Source organism: Dermacentor albipictus, chromosome 4 (genome assembly GCF_038994185.2).
Source record: "Dermacentor albipictus isolate Rhodes 1998 colony chromosome 4, USDA_Dalb.pri_finalv2, whole genome shotgun sequence".
NCBI classification, from domain to species: Eukaryota; Metazoa; Arthropoda; class Arachnida; order Ixodida; family Ixodidae; genus Dermacentor; species Dermacentor albipictus.
The window spans coordinates 159122635-159146303 of record NC_091824.1 but is presented as its reverse complement, the minus strand read 5'-3'; the positions used below and the strand labels follow the sequence as shown (position 1 = coordinate 159146303).

At 47.6% G+C, this 23669-nt stretch overlaps 1 long non-coding RNA gene across 2 annotated transcripts in view; it reads right to left on the bottom strand.

Moving 5' to 3' along the window:
• Positions 1-23669, bottom strand: part of LOC135915778 (uncharacterized) — a 500939-nt gene that overhangs the window by 27414 nt on the left and 449856 nt on the right. For both annotated transcript variants that reach the window (XR_011514131.1, XR_010568745.2), the window contains one exon: positions 5098-5144. This is a non-coding gene — a long non-coding RNA (uncharacterized lncRNA). The remainder of the gene's footprint in view (positions 1-5097; positions 5145-23669) is intronic.

Sequence of the window (23669 nt, the reverse complement as noted above, 5' to 3'; positions counted from 1 at the left end):
ATCTGCGCGTACTTTCGCTAGATATGTAGGAAAAGAACAGCGGCGTTTTCCTCAGTTGTTATCGTCGTAGTCATTGATATTGTTCGTCTTTACCTTCCTTTTTTCTCATGCAATCCCCCCAGAAGACACATCGAATTCTTAGTAGCAAGGTTTGTCATTTGCTCCGCGAAGCCTGCAACATGTGCTAGCCACCTGGTTTCCTCAGATGGTAGAGCGACCGCTACGGAAAGACGTTGGTCCTGGGTTCGAATCCTGGAGGAGCACAAATTTTTCTTCACTACAAGGCTTTGTTTCTGAGAAATCCGTGTGGATATGCTTTGTAGCTTCGTACTACACACGGGCAGTCATTCTTTCTTTTCAAGTCACCGAAATTAAGCACACCATAACCTTTTACATACTGCCTGTAGTGAAATGCAGCCCTCACAACTAGGTGCGGAACCGAAAGCTCCTCTGGAGCAGCACCACGCCACAACGACTGAGTCACCATAGTAACTTTGAATTGTGTGTGGATGATAGTAACATTAAGACAGCGTAGCATTTGGAACGTACTTTGTAGTGGATGCAAACGAGTTAGCGGGAAGGGGAAAGGGAAATGTTTGAAGCCTTGTTTCTCGGCATTAGGACTAAACACAACGCACAAAAAATACAAGAAACCCGACTCTACTTTCTCAGTCTTCACGAAGCTGGCATATGGTTCTAAACAGAAGTACCCATAAAAGTTGGCACCTGCCAACTTCCTGCAAAAGAAGAACAAAAATAAAGAAGACGGAATTTACTCTGTTTACACCCTGAAGCCTTGAACGCCAAAGTAGAGGCGGGCGAAGATGCACTTGAAGTGCGCTTGCAGCAAAGTGCTAAAGCGGGGGTACCACTTACGATAAGCGGCTTTCGCTAAGGACAAGCGTAGTAAGAGCGCAGTGAGTTCACACCTCACCTGCACTCTGGAAGCTTCGCGTCAGCACCAAGTTAATCTCGTGAAAGCGAAAACGATTCTTCTGACATCTTGTAGGGGTGTCGTTTTTGCCCGAAGCATACAAGTGGCTAAATATAACATTATTCTGGCTGTTTACGCAGACAAATATTATCAAAGTGAATTTATTATTATAGTATTAACAAAATTAAACATTGAACGAAAAAGATGTATCGTCATACTCAAGACGTCAAGCATGATGCATGGGAACTCCTCCCCACATCACCAACAAAACGCACTATTGCCGTGTTTTGCACGCGCTGCCATGCTCGAGTTTCCGGGGGGGGGGGGGGGGAGGTCTATTTTTTTTCAGAGACGCTACGTGAATGCCATTGTTGTAAACAACAAACTGTCAGATTGCGAAAAATCACTGCCCAAGCACTCCATGCAGATTGTTAACCAGCGAAGCTGAAACATGGGGCCGCGTTGTTTAAGACTGGGTTAATCACGACGGTTCATTAAACGACAACTTGGTAGGCTTCCGGATCCTCCGTACGCAGTCGCTGCTTATTCTTGTGCCCGGCTGCAGCATCGGCATGGCGTAGACGAGCTTGTTCCCTCTTCTGATCGCGGCGTAACTGATCAAAAGCTGCTTGCTCCTCAGGAGTACGTATGACGCATGACCTACACATTTCGGAGCCAGAGAGGAACTGCTGCGCGCGCGCCCGGCTGCGACGGAGAGCAACGACGTCAGTACTGGCGAAGCCAATCACGCGCCTTTCTTTCTCTTTTCTTTTTTCGCGCATGGGCATGGGGTTGCGCCGGAGGAGTTTTTACCGTACAGATGACAGAAGGACGGACAGACGAATCAGCTAGCCATTTACAGCTTAGCTGTAAAAAGGAATGTGTTCCTATAGGCAGTATATTGCTTCGCCCTGCACATGCGAATGCTTATAGCAATCGATACTGCCTGAAACAGTGAAACACGTAATGTGCGTAATATTGTGCCTGCGCCTATGTTAATATAGAAAGAACCTGTGCCTCAAAAACTATGGCTGACGCGTTATGAATACCTGACACTTGGCAGCTGATCTATAAAACAACACTTATTATATAGATTAACAACACTTATAGATTAACAACTATACTATATCCACCCCCAACTCTTTAAAGTACTTAGGAATTCACCTCTCCAAAGATTTGTCTTGGGCAAATCACCTAAGCCACATAATTAATTCGGCTAACCAAATTCTTGATTATCTTCGCTGTAATCTCTTCATGGCACAACCACCCGTGAAACCAGTTGCCTATAAAACGCTCGTGCGGCCAAAAATTGAATATGCATGCGCTATCTTTAACCCTTTCGAAACTAATTTCACTAGAGCCCTTGAATCTGTTAAGAGTCGTGCTGCTAGATTTATTCCTTCAGATTACTAACATCACACTAGCGTTTCAACACTAAAATCTAAACTAGACCTATCGCCTCTTGCCTGTCGTGTCTCATCTCTCGCCTATGCCTCTATCACAGGTTTTTTTTTTATTTCATACCTCGTGACAGCCAGCTGGTCCAGCTGGCTCATCGTGTTTGTCGAACAGGCCATCCGAACTCGGTAATGCCGCTACAAGCCCGCACCACTACGTTCCTGCAGTCATTCTTCGTCCGAACTCCCCGAGACTGATATGGCGTTCCCAGACAAACTGCCCTCATCCGCGATACAGCGCGCTTTAGATCTGCCATCGAGTGTTCCGACTCATCTTTATGATTTCATCATCACCATTCCCGCCTTTTACGTGCCGATACCTCATGCAGTGTCCTATTTGGAGCCTTGAGGTATCAATAAATAAAAATAAATAATAACGAGCACACAGCGGTCGCCATAGGGGGCGTCAGTGTCCACTGCTTCGGCTATATAGTGAAATAGCCGAAGCAGTGGAAACAAACTGCCTCCGTAGTGTTGTATCTTAAAATTCATCTGGGAGGCGGACAGATTTCGCCATGCGCTTTGTTTTCGAGGCTTAGTTGGCGCGAAGGTCAATTCGCTCGGTGCTGCTGCCTCGCTTTCTCACTCCAGCGTTCTGACAGTGAGTTTCTTGCAGTCATCGAGTGAGATGTGTTCATGTTTGCTTGTGCTCGCGTGACACCATGCTTGCCGATTCAGTTCGTGATCCTATGTTTACAAGTTTATACGGTCGATAAAACTACTATCCTTACTCCGTGTAGATGTCCACTAATTTGCTATCGCAATCAATGCTCGTCTTTGGGGCAAAACTGCAACTTTTGCTTGCTTGAAATGTTTAAGTGCCCTAGCATCGTTAAAATCTGCAAGGCATACGCATCGCACTGACCACCATTATAGCACCCTAAGATTATTGAAAGAACGCGTTAAGACCGATCTGATAACGAGCACAACTTCTTAGTATTTCAACTAAAACAGTGCAAAAAGGGTGTTTTGACATCCAATCCACCTTCCATGGCGTATTTTGTTTTTTTTTTGCGTACGGCTTATGTTTTCAGTTATGTAATGAAATGCCGCCCAATAGGACATTTACACCAGTCTGTGCCGCATTTGATTTATTGTTCTACCGAAGAATAGACGCAAAATACAAGATGACGCTTCGCGTGCATGCTTAATTAGGTATATATTGTTGACGTTTGTTTTCAAGGGAATAAGATATCCGGAGATACGTCGAAGCCCCCGATGTAACGTAGCACAGATATTTAGTGCATCCAAAATTAGCCGTTACTTTCGGAAAGTAGACACGCTCGCAGCCGTGGTTCTTGACAAACACGCGCTAGAAATGAACGGCGCAGTAATTGCGCAAGAACCAGCGGTGCGGCAAGTTTCAAAGCAAACCTGGTGAAATAGAAACCGCGTTCCTGAGACGACGAGACACATAATGACGTTTCTTGGCGCTCTTTACTAACACGGGCGCTCGAGGTCTGAATGTCTCCATGAGGACGAAAAGAAAAGAAAACGAAAGGGAAATAATGCTCAAGAAAGAAAGCACAGGTGAGCTGGCAAACGCGCGTGCCTTAATTGAGCCCGAAGTTGATTCCCGGAACGAGAGCCTCAAGTAAAATGAATCGCGCCTGCACACAAGTCTTCAGGCGTCCCTATTTAGACGGTATGGCATTAACGAGACCTGAAAAGAGAGCCACCTTTGTTCAAAGTGCAATTAGGTTCTCTATTTACATCACCATTTAATTCGAATGAGCATTTCTTGCACTGGCTTTCATTCATAGTTTTTTGTTCGTACACAAGGAAGAGCAAATAAGGTCACGGGACAGCGGCCTTCAATCAGCGCCATTAAGTGTGATTTATTATTGACAAGGATAGTCCGTGCCTAATGTGTTCTTCATTATTTACCTGAAAGCGCATGCGTAGATACTACTGGGCCAACAGTACAAAATAATGTGGCCGGTGTCGATATCTGTAGAAAGCGTTATACTGACTATTCAAAGCCACGCAATTGCGTTACTCCAAAAAAGTATGCCGGGGAATGAGAGAAATAAAGTCAAACAAGGTAGAAAGGTCAGCCAGATGAACGTCTTATTTATTATTCGACACAAGAAGAAAAGGGGACCGAAATTTCAAAACAGGTTTGCATTTACGAGAAGTAATTCGTGCGGTGCAGTTTTTTTTAAATTCACAAGTATGAACGATTATCTGTAGTTGTACTATGCCAGAACATTTTAGTGATGTTGCACAGGCACCTGGCAAGAAACTGATTTCCTCGAAGGTATTCCAAAAGATTCACATATATGAAGCAGAGCTTGTGAAGAACATACCTGCGCACCATCCTTGCAAGATGGGTACTGTTTTGCATAAGCACTCCAAGAAATCATTGGAGTGCGTTATTCTGTTCCTTCTTACTTTTCTCTTTTGCTGTAGAGCATTCTGCAAATCGGACGACCAATTCCTACGACGTAAGCGTCGTCGCACGGCACAAGCAGAGGCCCTGCTGGCAGCGGTTGCTTTATTCTAGCAACACCATCAAACGGCGCATTGAACGAAGAAGACAGCGTCTGTAGCAGCGAAATAGCACCTAAGTTCTCATTGGCTGCGACCCCCTGTCACGTGCGCGCTTGTACGCAGCACAGCGGGCAGAATGGAACAACTGCTGCCGCGCTTGGCCGCCAGGTTTTTTTGAGAGGACAGGACAGAACAGGCCTGTGTTATACTTACGTTGCTTGTCCCCGCAAGCTCTTGCCTGCGTTTTGCCTCGGTAATCACTATAAAGAAACCAATGAATAAAAAAACGGAATAAATTCGAAAGAAAGAGCCTCGGTGGTAGTGAGTTTCGAACCTACGAGCCCACGCTCAGAGGCCGAGTTACTTACCCACTGGTCTAAAGCAGCGTCTCCTAGATAGCAGGCCTGTGCACTCCGCTTCAGGACATCATGCTACTTGGACCGCAATTTCCGTTGCGAAGCCCGGCGTGACGTAAGCGGTGACGTCAAAATCACCGCGGCTTACTCGGAAGCGTCCCCAATAAGTTCTATGACAGTCGGACAATAATAATAATAATAATATTTGGGGTTTTACGTGCCAAAACCACTTTCTGATTATGAGGCACGCCGTAGTGGAGGACTCCGGAAATTTCGACCACCTGGGGTTCTTTAACGTGCACCTAAATCTAAGGACAGTCGGACAAGGTAGCATGATGTCACCAATCGAAGTGCAGAGTGGCCGCATGGCATCTAGGATCCAAGCGTCTCATCGCGCTCGCTTGTCCGCAAAACTTTCATAACCCAAATTAGCACTCAGCGGCATTTAGTTTGTCAATAACGCTTTCGCATTCACAACTCATGAGAAGTGCTTAGGTGCCCTCGGATCTTTTTTACGGTCTGTTTTGACTACAATGCATTTAAAAATACTGCCACGTTACAATTGTCATGAAAGCCACGGTTGCTATATTTCGGTAGATGCATTAAGACAGCTTAAGATTTGGCATTTGTTAATGTACCTGAAATTGAATTGAATTCTGGGAATTTGCGGGCCAAAACAACGATTTGATTAGGAGGCACGCCGTAGTGGCGGATTCCGGACTAATTTTGACCACCAGGGAATCTTTAACGTGCCCCCAAAGGGGGGAAATACGGGCGTTCTTGGACTTCGACCCCATCGAAAGGCGGCCACCATGGCCGGGATTTTATCCCGTGACCTCGTGCTTAGCAGCGTAACACCGTACACCCGCTAAGTCACCGTGGCGGGTGCACTAAAGTTGTGCAGGGCAATTAATCCACGGAGTATAAATTAGAGTCGACATCATATTACGTATTGTCTCTGTAGAGAAAATGCTAACTGCGCTTAAAGCTCACATTGAACAGTTACCCATCGTGGTGGCTTAGCGACTACGGTGCTCCGCTGTTAAGCACGAAGTCGTGGTATGAAATTCCTGGCGTGGCGGCCGCATTTCGACGGGGACGAAATGAAAAAAAAAAGGTCTCCAATCCACGCTGTGAATGTAAATGGACCGCGAAGCTGTAAACGACAACTAGAACGATTACTCATTGTGAGGTAGGTTGAAATTATTCACGTGGCGACAACAACAGGCACCTTACCTAATTATTAGGCTGAGACGTTTCGACGGCCTGAGTCAAATTCGCCGCTCCTCGTATGCACGCTGCTTTTCAGGAGTCGTCACTATACGTGGCCTTCACATAGCACTCTCACAACACAAATCAGTTGCTCGGCAGGTTCTTCTTTTTTGCACGAAAGGGTAGTTACGTCACCCTCTGCTCCGTATGCTACAGTGAAGCTGCCGTCGCCACGGCAGCTTGCGCAACAGTAATCTTTAGCGGGAAACGTAATGGGGCCCGGGAGTGCTATGTGCTTCGCATTGCATGGAGGCGCAGGAGTTAAGTGGTTCGGACGCTTGTTTTGAGCGCGCTATTTGTAGCGCTGTATGTTGTATGCGTGGTTACAAAGGATGTATGCACTCTTCGCTTCACTTTGCTGAGTGCATGTAACCTCTGCCTTACGGTGGTATCAACCTCGACGTGAAGCTACGCTTCTCTGTCGCCTTTGGTTAGGAGTTGCCTTCACAAAGGCATACTCTACATTAATTGGAATGACTGACAGCGCAGCATGCGAGGTCTGTGGCACTGAAGAAAACATCGACCACCTGCTGTGATTCCGCACACGTCAGCGAACTCACCGCAATTTCCTTCTTTCCTTCCCTCCTCTCTTTCCCTGTTATCTCTGTCTTCTCCTTCCCCATTCCCCCGGTGTAGGGTAGCAAACCGGACGTTATTCTGGTTAACCTCCCTGCCTTCTCCTTATCTCTTTCCCTCCTCCTCCGCATTTGGGGTATGAGCCATAGATAGTGATAGTTTTCTGTCGACGTAACGCCACGAAGAAATCTCGGGATCCCAGCCATAGACAGCTTCGCTGTAAAACGGCCGTGTCCCGTGCATTAGGTGCACGTTAAAGATTCCCCCAGAAAGTAAAAATTGAACCGGAGTTCCCCAATATGGCGTGCCTCATAATCAGATCGTTCTTTCGGCACGTAAAATGCCCGTATTTAATTTCTTACAGCGAAGCTGTCTGTGGCTCGGGTCCAGGGATTTATTCGTGGCGTAACGTTGACAGAAAACTGTCACTACCAATGACTCGTACACTCAAATGCAATGCTTCATACCCCCGTAAGGCAGAGGCTACATGCACTCTGAAAAGTGAAGCGAACGGCACGTACATTCGTTGGAATCATGCATACATTATACAGAACAGCATACGTTTCAAAAAAGAACAAGCTTAAAGCAAGTATACGAACCACATAATTGAAGATAACTGGGGTGTAAATGTTATAAACAGGGATGAAATGCCTCAGAAGGGCTGGCCAACGTTTCGATAGGAGGACCTATTTTCGTCAAAGGAGGCCTCGTCCTCTTATCGAAACGTTGGCCAGCCTTTCTGAGGCACTTTATTCCTGTTTATACCTTTATGCCACAGTGTGCTACTCCATCTGTCAGCCATTCTTGATTTTATAATTGATGTTAATGCACTCCTGCGCGTGCAGTGCAGGCTCATACAGCCAACTGCAATGACTCATAACCCGATGAGGCTGAGGCTACAAACCCTCAGCAAAATGAAGTAAACAGTACATAGATACCTTGGAATCAAGCATATACAACATGCAATGCAAAACATCATACGCTTTAATAAATGAAATAGAGTAACCAGCCTCTCAACTGATTTAAATGTTTGCAGCACCACTGTGGGCGGCGGCGTGCTGTCAACATTACCACTACTCCCATTACTCTAAAATAGCATTACTGTCATTACTCGAAGGCCATAAAGCATTGCACACTCCCTCAGCAGTTGCAGCAGTAGTTTTCAATAGCTTCGTGGGACATCCATTTTGGCAGGGCCGGGATGGCGGGTCCATTTGTTTATTTTTTAACATTACACACTTAAGCCGAACGCCCTCGGACTGCAATCACGTGAGCTGTCATTCTCTACTTCTTTGAGCGTTATTTCTGCGCTTCAACCTTACGTGTCATTACTATGCGTATTGATACGTTCTTTTTTACGCAATCTATATTTTTCTTTTCGCTTACTTAACAGTTCATGTGACGTCAAAGGAGTTACTTAATCACCTAAGCAATCATCCTCAATTTCAAAAGCATCCACTGACTATAAAATGAGGAGCTCCTCTCTACACTTTCGCCGACACCGCTGACATCTGCATGTGTCTGGCACACACAGCAACGCGGTCTGCGTCAGACTTGACACGTGAATTTCTTCTTTATCTTTCTTTAATCTGCCCGCAGACTCTCATTTGACCTTTCAGTCTGCCGCCTGCCCTAAAAAGGCATATCAGCTCGGCTACATTCCTGTGTATGCAGAAAGCACCCAGCAATTTCATCGACTCCCGCCCACAGTCTGATCTGCGCCGAGCGCTCCGCACTCGTGCTGACTCCTGCACTTGTTTTCTCAGTGCCTTATGTTTTATTTCTGCACGCTCTTACGGAACGCAATCTGCGTCGGACGTCATTGCCATTTCACGTTCGCGGAATGCAGGCGCGGCCGAGCGTCGAACCCCCGGCGTATTTTCGGAAACGGTTGTTAGGGGCGCGACGGAGCATTTGACTCTGAGTGAAAGTTTTCACTCTGGGCGAACGGCCGAGAGGTGGTTTTGAGGACTGCAATAACAGATACAAAGAAATCGACGCCTGTGTGACACGCAATGGTTCTATACAGTGCACGGCGTTATTATTCGCATTTATATCTTCTCATTTACGCAATCTATCTCTTTCTTTTCGCTTACTTCACGTCAGACGTCAGAGACGACAGAGGAGTTTGCCGCTAGAGCAGCAGTTTTATTCTCTTGCGCTGCTGCGTTAATGTAGATCAGCTGAGGAAGTATGCGAGAGAACGGTTGAGAATAACTGTTATCTCCCTTATATGCAAGAACTAAGGTACCCTACTTGTGAGACGCACAACTAGAACACCTGTTACTTAGAAATTCCGTAATATGAGCGCTGCGTAACGAGACGTTAAGTACGCTAAATAACTCGCATGTGAATGAATGTAACCACTCTCTCACATAAACTGGCGAACCTTTAAAGAGAAATAAGCTGCTTAGTGTGTTTCCCAGTTGACTAGATTCTTCATGAGCGTGATAGTACTCAGATTTAGGTGTACGTTAGGAGCACACATTTACAAAACTAGTTCCGGTGTTTACATTTCGAAGTTTGCTAGAGTTCAGCGGCAACTATATGGCGTAACATCATGCACATTATTATTTGTACTGTTCCTAACTAGAACGGCAGTAGAATAGACATAATCTTAGTGCTGTCCGGGTGTCGTCCGCCATTTCATTCTAACTTTTTTGTCCTCACTTCTCCCCTAGCCCATTTCTTCGCCTTCTTTGAGGCATCCAGCGCAGACCACTTCAGTAGTTATTCTTGCGCTTCACACACCATTCGGATATTCGTTCATGAAGTCGGAAATTTTTTTAGCAATTTCACTTTTAGTGTACATTTGCTACGCTCCTACGTTAGATCAAAATTTTTCGCCAGATGCAAATGACAACGAAAGATTTCCCAACACGCTGCATTTGCTTATGTGAACCAATGGTGTCCTGCATACTCTTGTTTCCCAGCCGTGTTTTACAAGTAGAGACCCCGCTGGGTGCTCCGTCACTCCGAAAACTATGTTAAAAGGTCCAAGGAAATTTGGAAGAAGATAAAACCACTTTTTCATGCACGCGACTGTTCCTAACGTGCCGCCGCAGACGCCCGCTATGCGGTGGGCGGCATACAATGCCGTAAGTTATGGCAGTCGTTATCACTTAGTCCCAAAGCAGAGAACCATTATTGGAAGCTGGCTGCCACAAGCAAGACCCGACAATAAATTTTATTGGCAGTTAGCGTTATGGGATGACTCTCTGTACCTATTTAGCGCAGAAGGCGCTCGCATTATATAGTAACATAAGTTGTACGTCAACTCACACTTTAATACATTACTCAGAAAAAGTGAATGCGTTTTTAAATGTACATGCAATATATGTTCCTGCGTACAACAATGTATCCGTTAAAAACAAGCAGGAAAAGAATGGTGGATAAACGAGCCAAAAAGACGATCTAGCGCTCCGACAGGAGCCCAGCCTTCGATAGAGTAAGAGTGTATGCACTCTTAACGTTTCTTGAGTTCCTCTGGAATAACTTTTTTTTTCATTCAACGACGAGAGTGTTTTCCAATAAATAGCTGGTGAGTTGGGAGCGTAGTCATGAAGCATACTAGTTTCTCTTCAACAGGCATATATAAAAGCCAACCTCCGCCTCACACACCCGGCGATTTCATAAGTACAGTAACATAGGGTATGCGTATGTACGAAAAATAGAGGTTATTACTTTCTCTATAGGTTGGTTAAGAATATAACGTTGTTTCACTGCTTCAACCTAAGGCCTCAACTCAAGAACAACCCGCCATGGTGGTGTGTTGGGTTTAGTGTGGCGCTACTATGCCCGCGTGCACAGGTTCAAATCCCGGTCACGGCAGCCACATTTCGAGGGGGGGGGGGGGGGGCAAATTGGAAAAACACCCTGTACCGGGCATTGGTGCATGTTAAAAAACCCCATGTGGTCATAATTAACCCGCTACGGCGTTTCGCACAATTATATCATGGTTTTGGCACGTAAAACTCAGACATTTAGTTTTAAATGGAAAAGAAATATTCCGAAGTGAAGGAGATAACTCTTGTGCATGAAATGCTAAAAATTTATTCATCAACGGTTACGAAGAAAGAATGTACATTTCCTTCACTGGCCACATCGCAGTCAACCGACAAGGCCAGGAAAAATATGTAGCATATATTTCTACACTGGAAAGAAAGTGAGGGTAGATGGATAATAATGTCACGATGCAGTCATTCATGTGCTCGTTTCTCAGCAGCATTGGGTTAGAATCATTATTCTGATCAAGCCTAGAAACCTTCGCACTTAAAAGTACCAAAGTTTTACTCGAGGTGTAATTGGCTTAGTATAGACTTATTCGTTCATTGCGAAGCTTTCTGTGCTTACCATGCCGGACTCGGCGTTGCTGCTGCATCTCCCGGTTCGTTCGCTATGTATCGCGGCGAATGTATTTGCGAATATATGCATGAAGTCTTGCACCATAGGCCCGCACCGGATAATATAACCGGATTGTGCATGTATATATATATATATAGCACATGGGCACCGGTAATACCGCAAACCGAGACGGTTCAGGGCGACAGGTGAAGTTCGTCCGCGTGTCAAGGGAGCTCCAACACAAGTGTGCCGTTGCTGTCATGCAGTCATCGTCATGCCAACGTCATCATTTCATTACGTTCATTCCATTTGATCACTCCTCCGCTATAATGCCATTGTTCTTGTTCCACTGCCTTCAGTCTGTCGTCGTCACTGCGTTGTCATTTCGTCACTATCATGCCGTCATTGTCGTGTAGCCATTATCATTCCATCGTCTCATTCTATAGATACAATGTCGTCGTCATCACGCCGTAGTATATAAGCAGTCGTCGTCATTCTGTCACTGTGATAACATTGTCATCTTACTGCCGCATTATGCCGTCGTCGATGTGCTATCGTCGTTAGTGTCACCGTCACACTGCCGTCGTAACAACTATTGTTGTGATTCCATCGTGGTCATTCCATTGTCGTCATTACAGCTTCGTCCTTTCATTGTAGTCGTGCCGTTGCCGTCCAGCCATCGTCGTCATCCTATTGCCCTCATGCCGTCATCGTCATACCCATCGTAATCATTCCAGAGTCTTCATACCGCTCTCATGACGTCGTCCCCGCTCCAACGCGATCGTAGGATTGTCATCAATCCGGAATCTTCATACCAATGTCGTCATGCCCTCCTCCGCATTCCAATGTCATTTTTATTTCTTCGCCATTCCATCGTCATCATGTCATCGCCGTTATTGTGTGGGTGTCCTTCTTGTTATTCCAGTCAGGTCATCCCATTATCGTCACGTCGTCATCGTCATGCCCTTGTCGTTATTCCATCGTCGTCATTGCAGCATCATGATACAGCAGTCCCGTGTCATCCTGGTTGTTCGATCATCGCCATTCCATTGCCGTCACCCAATTCTCACCCCATCGTCGTCAAGCCCTCGTTGTTACACTGTTGCCGTCCCACCATCGTCGTCATTACTTCGCCGACATTCCCTCCTAATCATGATTGGGGTCAGCATGTGCAAGTGCCACAAGTTTATGTTGAGTGAGGCGTATCCCATTGAAAATTCTTCTAGCTTGGTCATGTGCTCTAAAATTGTTGTCAAACAAGAACAGTGTTATTCGCAAGCACCTACGAAAGGTCTGCTTGAACTGACTCCCACACAGCATGGGATCCGCATTTTATTTTCTAGTCGAAGGTGCCTAAGCAACAAACCTCGCTACCAAGTAGCAGACATTGAAGAGGAAGGGGGAGACATTTTTGGTGCTTGAGACGTTTGCCTGGCTATACGGCCTATAACATGCTACTCCACATGGCCAAGGTGATGCATGAGATAGCCTACTAACACCAAGTGTGCATGCACACAACAGGCACAAGTAATAAACAAAGCAGACTCGTTAACAAACAGCTAGATGTTTCATCTCTAAGAAACTGTTATGCAAATTTAAAGCAACCTTGAGGACTGCTTTCGTGGCTGAAAAACTCGTGCAGATGCACAAATATCGGCGACCGCATCAATATCCCGCTTGTGCGTAAAGGAGTTTGTGTAGGCTTGTGTATCACAACGTCAAAATATGGTGTAGAGATGTGTAGTCACGCCTTGAGAGGCCCCTCGGCATGTGTTGACTCGAATGGGCCCCAACATTTGCTGCGCATCACACCAGAGTGCACGTTGAGAAGGTCGTGTGACGGCAGTCGCGACAACTGACCCGTCCGTTCTGAGAGTGGCACTGTCTCTAGTCGTGGTGTACCCACGTGCCCTACTCCTGATACCCGGTCGGCTTCAACGCTGCCCACTATGCTATGCAAAGGACTGCCAATCACTGGAGCAGTGCAGCTTGTGTGCCGCTCGTTTGCACAGAGTTGATGTCTCGAACAAATTGATTCTGGGACTTAAAGGAGGAAAGGGCCTCCTGAGAATCGGTGATATCCCCCCATCGATTTGCTGACTCGTCTAAAACATGAGTGAAAGGAACACGCAGCGCAGCGTACACGGAGCTACCTTAATATCATGCGCTTAAAGTTCTCGGCTCTTAAAGTTCTTTGCCTTTCCCCCAAAATAAAGAAAGAATAGAGAATTGTCATTTAAGGGAAACGCATTGGCGTACAAATCACGTTGTTTCGCAGTTCTGCAGACGAGGTTAATGGGCAATTTATCAACGCCTATCGCAGCGGAGCTCCTGTTTTGGCCAAGCCGTTCATCTATTAGACGAAGCAAGCTTGCGCAATGTCGCTTCTGGCGCTTTATTAGCCTTGTTAGGACAGTGCACGCTATCATGGCAATAAATCAAACGAGGTCATATCGTCTAGACGAACATAGCAAAGAAACATGTACTCCCAAGGCTTTGCTGGCCGTAATCTCAGACTGACGCTTCAATACAACACTAGTTCGAATCTTTGGGCAAAATGAGCAATTAGTCAACGAAATATCAACGTGTCGTCTGCCAAGTCTCAGTTCGTGAAGAAAAGCAAGAAGCAAGAAGTTTTGCTAACAAAAGTAAATATACAGTGCACCCTAGATCTCACTACAGCTCGCAATACTTCGGGTTTAATACCTAACGCCCCTTGCATGGTATTTAATAAGTTATTAGGTTCTCAGATACAGGAGCAGAACGGAAGAAAAAAAGTGAAGACGCCGTGTCGCAGCTGGCACCAAAAAGGCAGACGCCTCTGAGCTCTTCGGGAAGGAGACGACAAAAATAATCGAAAAATGTAAGGAGCGAAGGATATAGGGACGAAATAAAAACTTGTCGTGTCGCTAGAATGAACGTTCACTACGATCAGGAATGAAGCAAGACTGCCGGAAACAGAAAAAAAGCCTGCGCCGGTCACCATAGGTAAGGAATAAAAAAAAGAACATTAGAAAATTAGGTCCTACGTCTTGTTGCTCGCTTCGCAAGCAGCAAATGCACGAAAGCACACTGCTTCAGGAATGAAGAAACCAAGTCAGCCAATTTAAAGAAAGATAAAAGCACGCGATAAACCTAGTCGAATCGAGAAGTATCGCCACTGGGATGCAGGCATGCTTCAAGGGTAGTACAGAATCGAAGTAGCAGACAATATGGAGACAATAAGAACGCGTGCAGCTGCAAGAATAACAGGACACTCCAATACATCGAGTCCGAGAGTCTCATGTGATCCACAGGAAGTACACAACAGACTGTCCACACGTCCTTGTCTGTGCCAATTCTCAGATACCAGGAAGCTGCCAACTCTTAGATTGAATAGGAATGTCCTAGCACGACGACGTAAACCTCGATTTCAAACGTGCAGAGAAAGCGATCCAATGGGATACAAGGCGCTCCCACTGCTGCCTGAAAAGGTAGTCGTCAAAAATTTTTAAAATAAAACAAGCGTCATCAAGTTCACACGTAATTTCTCTGCAGTCAGAGTCATAGGGAGAGCGAGTAGGGGTCTATCGTTCAGCGTCTTCACTTCCGGCTGTACCTACCCGCCAAGGTATTGACCGGCTAATGAGGGACGCTGCTATATCAATGGCATAATTTCTGTCCACAATTGGGCTACTAACCTTAGTTATTACATTGCTATTATTAATCAGGTAATTGTTATACTGTATAATGAGCCACTTCGCCGTTCTTAATACATCCGACAGGTGAAACTAGATGGATGGATGGATGGAAAAACTTTATTTTCGTCAGAACGCATGTGCGGACGATTCCGTGCTAGATGGCCATCAGCTCATGGCTGACGGCGACCTGGGTGGCCCACTCCACGGCCCTGGTCTGGACGACCGGGTCTGAGCTGGCCAACACGGCCTCCCACTGCTCGAGAGAAGGATCACGCATAATATCCGCCGGTGGCGGCGCTATGCTACAGCTCCATAATATGTGGTCATAGGTGGCCAGTTCCTGGCACCATTTGCATTCCGGCTGAACGTCCGGATAGATTTTGTTTAACACGTATGGGTTATAGAAAGATCTCGTCTGCAATCTTCGCCAGACGCTTTCCTGCGCCTTCACCAATTGCTTGTCCGGTGGAGGGTAAATTCTCCGCTCAAGTTTGTAATGGTTAGTAATGTCGTGAAAGGACACCAGCCCATCTCTCGTGGACCTCCCTGGAACGTCCGGCTCACCTGCTCGGCTGACGAAACCTCGAGCATTCATGTGAGCCGCCTCGTTCCCAGGGTTCCCAGAGTGGGCCGGTACCCAGACAATTTCCACCTCCGTAGTCCCTCGCCCCGTGGCCCGATTTAGTAATCCTGCCGCTGTGACAGAGATTCTGCCCCTCGCCAAATTTCGGATGGCTGTTTTAGAGTCGCCGAAAATCAGGTCAGCTTCAGTGTTACCTATAGCTAGCGCTATCGCCGCCTCCTCTGCAGTTTCTGAGGAGCGGGTTTTGACTGATCCAGAGGTGACTAAGCGTCCGCGCCCATCCACCACCACAACTGCGAATGCGTCCTTGTTCTTATACTCGGCGACATCTACGTAGAGCGCCCCGTTGTACTTCCCGTACTTAGCATGTAAAGCCCTGGCTCTTGCCTTCCTACGGTTCTCGTGATGTATCGGATGCATATTTTTAGGTAAAGGTTTTATGTACAAGCCCTTGTGCATTTCTCGCTTGACCTGAATTTTCATGTCCCCAGCTGGAGGATCAACTCCAATGCCGATCCCTTCCAATATATCCCTCCCTACTATCGTTTTGGAAAGTCTACTGAGTTGCATCGCCAAGTGTGCCTCCCGCAGTTCTTCCAAGGTGTTGTGCACCCCTAATCCCAACAGCCTTTCGGTGGAAGTATTGTTAGGCAACCCAAGGGCCGCCTTATACGCCTGTCTAATCATAGCCTCCACCTTGCCTTTCTCCGTCGCGTCCATCTTCATATAAGGCATCGCATACACTATTCTACTGAGCACAAACGCCTGTACCAGCTTACACAAGTCCTTTTCCTTGACGCCTTGTTTACGATTGGCGATTCTCCTGATAAGTCTCACGGTAGCATTGACAGTATTTTTGAGCCTTTCCAAGGCCTCCCTATTCTTCCTGTTAGTCTGCAAATACAGCCCCAGGATCCTGATCGTTTGGACCTCAGCGACCGGTGCACCCCCCACTTTCACCTTCAGCGGTGGTGGCGGCACATAGTGCCTCGCATGTATCCCTCTTGGTTTATCCCTAAGCACAAAAAGCTCGGACTTGGGCTGAGAGCACGAGAGTCCTGCCTCCCCGGCTAGCTCCTCCACAATATCCACTGCCTGTTGTAAAGTTTCCTCCAATTGTGCGTCGCTTCCCTTTGTTACCCATAGAGTAATGTCATCCGCATAAAATGTATGTTTAAGTCCCGATATCATTGCCAGCCTGGGCGGTATCTTGATCAAGGCGAGATTAAACAAGAACGGCGATAAAACCGACCCTTGTGGTGTCCCCCTGCCCCCCAACGGGAAAGGATCCGATTGAAATTCTCCGACTACAATCTCCGCAGTCCTATCCTCCAGAAATGATCTGATGTATCGGAAGGTTCTACCCCCCGGTCCTATGTCCGATAGGTTCCTTAATATTGCCTCATGGGTGACATTGTCAAAGGCCTTTGTGAGGTCGAGCCCCAAGATAGCCTTCGTGCCCGTGCCGTACCCAGGATCAACCACGTCCTTTTTGAGCTGTATCATGACGTCCTGCGTTGATAAATTAGCCCTGAAGCCAATCATCGTTTTAGGTATCAACTCCTTGTCCTCCACATAACCCTGAAGCCTGTTGAGGACCACATGCTCCATCAATTTGGCCAAGCAGGACGTCAGCGAGATGGGTCGAAGATTCTCAATACAGATCTTCTTCCCTGGTTTAGGAATAAATGTAATCCTAGCATGCTTCCACTCAGCCGGGATCTCTCCGGCCGCCCAATATTTGTTCATCAAGTCCGTGAGCGCCCCCACTGACTTGAAATCCAGGTTCCTCAGCATTTTATTAGTAACCCCATCTGGACCCGCTGCCGACGTAGTACGAAGCTGCCCCATTGCAAACTCCACCTCCGCCACCGTAAAGTCCGCATCTAATTCGAGGTTTTCCTCTCCCGAGTAATCCGGCAAGAAACCGCGCGCCTCGCCGTTTATGTAACGACTTCGGAGTTCTTGAATGAACTCCCCAGTCGTGCCTTGATACTGATGAACTAACCTAGCCATTTGACCCTTCTGCGCCGATTTGGTTGCCGCCGGATCTAAAAGGTGCATCAACAACTGCCATGTTTTTTTGCATCCGAATTGCCCATTCATCCTGTCACAAATCTGACCCCATTGTTTGCACTGCAAGTCCAACGTGTAGGTTTCGATTTCTCGTTCTAGCTTGGCCACCTTCCTACGGAGGACCCCATTATGCTTTTGTTTCTTCCATCTCCGAAGGAGACTCGCGTGCGCTTCCCACATGTGTAACAGTCTAGAGTCTGCCGTAAAACCTTCCTCCACCGTCGGAACCTCTGCTGTGGTACCCTTCACGTCCTGCTTGAGCGCCTCAACCCAGACTCCCAAGTCCTCGATTTCCCCGCTCACTGTGTCTTTCCTGACTTTCCGAAATCTGTCCCAATCCGTCACTCTAGTTCCGTTTACCCTGTCTTTGTGCTTAGCAGCACTAAATACCGTGGAAAGGATATAGTGATCACTGCCCAGTGGCTGTCCCGTGTTTACCCACTTTGCATCCCTAATACCTTTAACAAATGTGAGGTCCGGAGAGGTGTCTGTGCTAACGCTGTTGCCTATCCTCGTATGATCTAGCGGGTTGTTCAAGGTTGTCCATTGTAGGTCCTGAGCTACCCGCCAAAGCCTATTTCCCTTTGGAGTGGCTCGGATGTAGCCCCACTCCGGATGAGGCGCGTTGAAATCTCCAACCACGATGAGTTGAGCCCTAGCCGCTAGCCGTTGCGTCTTTATCAAGAGGTCTGGCAAGCCCAGCCCTTTATCTTTAGGAGAAGAATATACATTAAGTACAAAGAGACTCTAACCCCCGTATGCAGAGATGCAACTTAAGTCGAAGCACATGCTTGACTTGATTTAGATGACGCCTGGCGTTAACGTGCCCAAAAACGCTCACTGCGTTTCCTTCGGCGCGTTCCCGATAGGCGTCACTCGAATCAAGTCAAGCATGTGCTTCGACTTAAGTTGCATCTCTGCATACGGGGGTTATCGTCCTTTCTTTTGGGCAGAACCTCTAGCAGGACGTAGTCCTCTCTGCTGCTATCTATGGTATGCTGAATCGCCGTGGCATTGCGATGGACTAGCACGGCCGTGAAGACGCTCGATACACCCCCCCCCCCCCCGATCAATCTCTGGCGGTGTAAATGCCTTAAATCCCGGTAATTTCACCCAGCCACTAGCCTCTTGCAAAGCTATAATGTCAGGCTTACTGTCCAGATTTTGTATGTGCAATTGCAGGTTCCCCCGCTTGCGACGGAAGCCCCTGCAATTCCACTGCCAAACCTCAATTTGCTGGCGAGGGGCCATGATTAGGCACTAGGTTTACTAACATCGGCGCTTGGCCGACTACGGGAGGCAATCTAGCCTGTAGCGTAGCATTGAGCTGTTGAAACATGCCCATAACCTGTGTTTGGAAAGCCCGCATGTCATTGGTGAAGCCGTCAAGACGCTCCTCAATCTTGTCTAGTCTGGCTTCGATCCTGTCGACCCGAGCTTCCAACCTATCCTGTCTTTCCTCCAGTTTTCCTATTCTGTCCGCAAGGGCAGACATTTCCCCCCTAAGACTAGTGACTTTAACGACTGGCTGCGGCGTGTCCGCCGTTGAAGTTTCTGCCACTCTTTTTGCATTAGCACCCTCATCCGCCGATGGCGGCCTCTTAAGCTTCCCCCGATTCTCCACCTCCATAGCTGTGCTCTCGCTCTCGCGAGAAGCAGTCGCCTGTGCCGCTTTCAGTGGGGCCTGGACCACCGGCGTCTGTACCCTTTGTCCTTTGTTGCTTTTAAGCGCGCGTTCCATCTCTGCCATCCTGACTTCCATTTTTTTAATCGTCTCAGCCTGCTGCTGCACCTGCCTTTGTAGCTCCTTCTCTCGAGCAGTCTCACTCTGGGAGGCCACGTAGGGCCAGCTCACCTTTTTTCTCGTGGCACTGGGACTTCTTCCATGACTGGAACCCTGTTCGCCTTTGCCACGCTCGGGTCCGGGCAGTGGTGGGAAGGAAGTGGACCGGTCCCTGCTCTTGTTATCGTCTCTCGCACCGCTGGATGACCGCTTCCTGGGCCTCGAGCGCCGCTCCTCCTTGTCAGTTAGGCCGTTGTCCTCACTGCCCTGCTGCAGGCCCGTCGGCTGCTTACGGGCTAGACGAAACTTGCAGTTCCGGCTCCCCGTGTTGTGCGCCCCATGGCACACGATGCAGTCTGGAGTGCAGGTCAGCGGCTCTCCTTCCGGTGGTGCAGGATGATCCTTTCCGCAACGGCGACACAGATTAGTCTTCGGACGATAACAAACGTCCGCCCGATGTCCCACTCGTCTGCAGTTATAGCAGGTCTCGACTAACTCTCTGTACGGAATCACCGCGTACAAGCAGTTCCAGTAAATAACCTGCCAGGGAACATGCTTCCCCCCGAACGTTATCTGAATCGCCTTCGACTTCCCCAAAGGTCGGGCATCCAAAATTTCTATGCCGTCATTCCTCTTCAGGAATCCCGCCCGAACTTCTGCCAGTGGGCATCCGTTGTACGCGTTGTAAATGACTCCGCGCACAGAGTTCTCCGGCGCCGCCACTTACGCCGAAATCTCAAGGTCATGAACACCCAGCTTGAGCGTCTTCACATTCGCATATGCCCCACAGCGATCCATACACGGCGTGCTCACCGTCATCGTGTTATTGGTCTCGTTGACCCGCACCAGGTCTTCCTCCACCGCAGTCGCATTCGTCAGCTCCGCTGCCGCTCTCAAGGCATATCCGAGTTCCCTCGACATTACCATGCTCAAGTCCCAATTCTTGGGTCGGCACACAACCTTGAAGTCCTTCGCTGGCATCTTCAGAAACGGTCCCCGTTTCTTTCACACCGGCGCTTTCCCGCGCTTGACTTGTTCTGCTCCGTGCGTCTGGCGCCCGTCGCTGCCTGCCTGCTTCTCGCTAGGCTTACTCTCGGGATGGTTCCCGTATACAGATTTCTTGAATCTATCTTGAGCCCGCAAAACCCAGGCCCATTCTCCCGCCTCGAACTCTTCGGGCGTTATAGTCTCTCCCGCAACGGAGTACTCCATGGTCTTCAGCCTCACAGAGGCCCACAACCACAAGTCACCGCCCCGGAGCCCGGTGCCGTCGGCGGCGGCTCGGCCTAATGATGAGGCCTTACTTTGCCGCGCGGTGGTTGAGCACGAAAAGCGTGGAAAAACCCCTAAAAAGGGGGCAAACTTGCCGAAATTAGGTGTCCGCAGGGAGAGGGCAACTTCCTGTGGACAATCCCACCAAAAGCAAGTCCACAGCACAGGGAGTTCCACCGAAAAACGGTTTCAAAACGGGAGCCCATGCGAAGCACGTCCGCAATCTTCGACTTCGTCGTCTTCCAGGTGAAACTAGAGATCCCGTGCGTAGCCAACGTAACTTAGTGACATGTCAGAATTCGCACAAATGGAGGCTTATACAATTTGTGCAGCCGCTCTTTGAAATAAAGTACCTAAAAACTCCAAACTTCCCTCAAAATTAATAATCCTTAGAATAAGTAATGTTGAGTCGTTGGAAGGGTTTTCTTAATGAACATATTGTCACGTGTAGTCATTTATCTTTCTCCAGTGACTGCTTTTCACCGGCTAAGAAACGCTAAACATTACCCATCGGCGCAGGACGCGCCTGCGTGTATACGGAGTTTCTCGAACATCATCGATGGTTCTAGCCGTTGTTTGTTGTCAAGACCTTTGTGTAAGCTGATTGTATGCCTGACACGAATTTCATTGGAACTTTTGATGAGTCATGCATAAAAGCCGACACGCTTGACCCGCAGAGCAGATTGTCGTCAATCGCCGACTGTGTTCGCCGCTATCGTGATTTGAATGCCGCTTGCTTTTAGGGGCGCAAGTTCGCCCAGTAATGAGTTTTATCAGTCACAGTTTTGCTATTATTTTGCAGTGTTTCGTGAAAACCTCTTTCTGTAACACTTCTGATCAAATGCACTGTAGTGATTGCTTCAATTAAATATTTCAAATCGTTCTGAACACGAAGAACTCACAAACTTAGAAAAATCAAACTTGGTGCAGGTATATGGCCCAAGGTGCGGAATTAACACGGCAAACTGGGGCCACAAGATTGCATTGTTTGCGTAAGGGCAAAGAACTACATGCCGGCCATGCGGCATACCCATCAAATACGCCAAAACGCTTGGCTTTGAGTACGCCAAAAAGCAGAATGGAAGCGAGCTCCGGAGAAATGGGCCTGCCAGTGACGTGAGAGCGGACCTAGTACCATCTGAATGGTTTCGCCAGCGGGTCTTTAACAAAGGCGCTGGCGCTTTCAGAACAAGAAGGTGATTGAAAGCCGCCGGCAGTGGAACTCCCGTCGGAGGACTCATGGGAAGGAAGCAAGATTGATTCGTCGAGCACAGGGCAGAGTTATCTTCTTTCTGACTGGTTGGCTTTTCTCTTTATTTGGTGCCACCATCATTTTAAACACGGTGAGAAGTAAAACAGCTGAAAGATAAAAAAGAAGAGGACAGAGCCGCTAAATGGTCGTTGTCAACCCCCCTGATGTTGTAAAGCCAACTCGAAACTACGTTTTAACGGAGCAAACCGTTGCGTTCGCTTTAACGGAGGCAGTTTCTCGGACGACATAAATTCAAAGTTTCGAAAGGGCGAATGCTTTTCTTTCCATGGTGCAGCTGTTTAGTATGACGGTAAAAAACATTTTTTATTAGTCTCCATCAAGAAGCAATACTGGTGTAGGGAAACTTATACAACGTCGCGTGGCTTCCGCGTAAAGTACGCTTGCATGCGCAGGTGCGTCACCTCTCCACCTTTGTTTTTACGTACGTACCTGTCTCCCTTTATCCCATACGCAGTATCGTTCCCGCCAAGGTTGCGGCCTTTCGGTTAAACTTCCTGCCTTTCGTATCTCATTTATCTTTTTCTTGCACATGTGTTTTCGTTGGGTCCGGCGAAACAAGTTAATAATCACGGCCAGTATAATAGCCCATCCTTTCACAGAGTGCTTTAAACCTTGCAGCAAGCGTCGTAGATTGTCTTATTACATTCTTACCAAACGGTGTAGCTGGATGTGCTAACCATGGCGTCATCGAGCAGATTCAGAGTTTGGTCATTTGCGTGGAGTCTTGCCCAACAGACTGCGCTGGGGACACTCGTGCCCGTCTTTTGGAGGCTGTAACACTCAGTACTGTAGGACATGAGGGCACCGTTGTGTGCAACAAGAAGTGCTTACTGGTAGAACGAGTCGGCTCCTCCTAGCCCGCTTCACGAATACAAGTTTTTGTCTACCTGGAACGAAACGTTAACTCAGCTTAATACGCAGACAGTGCTCGCCGCGCGTTAAAGCGGAGGGCAAACAAAAAAGATCTAGTATATGTCAGCCTGACACAAGCAATTATAGCCAAGCAAGAAAGCCGCTTGCGCTAGTAGATAGGAAAATTGAGTTACCTCGCAAGCTGCAGCTTAGAAGCAAAAAAGCCTGCACGCCAAGCACAGCAAAGCGTTGAAGATTTAATATAGCATGTGCTCGAAGGAACGCTGAAAAAGATATATAATGCAAAAATGAACCGACTAACTGCAATAGTGGCTGTAGTGCATATGGAATACGAGAAATTTTGGCACATTTTCCCTTGCTCTATTCTTAATTCGCCGCTATGGTCGGGAAAAATTCAATCACCTACGAAGACCTGTGCGCTCTGAATTAGTATGCCGCTCGCATTCCAGGCGTTGAAGGGTTAAACATGACGAACGCGCTTAATGAGTCGGGCAAGTAGTGAGCATACTGAACAGCATGCACTCTGTATATGTGTTATGATGTGACGTGCACAGTATAATGAAATATAATCGTCCTCGTGACAGCCAGGACAAACTGTTGGGTGTCAAAATTAGGCTAGAAGTAAGACACGCAGCACATTCCGTTCGCTTTATTTGTGCCTCTCTGTCCTCTGGTCGACGATTGTTGATTTTTGCGC